This window comes from Bison bison, unplaced genomic scaffold (genome assembly GCF_000754665.1).
Source record: "Bison bison bison isolate TAMUID 2011002044 unplaced genomic scaffold, Bison_UMD1.0 scf7180017864289, whole genome shotgun sequence".
In the NCBI taxonomy this organism is placed as follows: domain Eukaryota; kingdom Metazoa; phylum Chordata; class Mammalia; order Artiodactyla; family Bovidae; genus Bison; species Bison bison.
In genome coordinates, this window is record NW_011494861.1 from 1304301 (window position 1) to 1304533 (window position 233).

The following is a 233-nucleotide window of genomic DNA, read 5'->3' on the forward strand; positions in this document are numbered from 1 at the left end:
CAGCATCAGTCCTTCCAATCAACACCCAGGACTGATCTCCTTTAGGATGGACTGGTTGGATCTCCTTGCAGTCCAAGGGACTTTCAAGAGTCTTCTCCAACACCACAGTTCAAAAGCATCAATTCTTCAGTGCTCAGCTTTCTTCATAGTCTGACTCTCACATCCATACATGACCACTGGAAAAGCCATAGCCTTGACTAGACGGACCTTTGTTGGCAAAGTAATATCTCCTG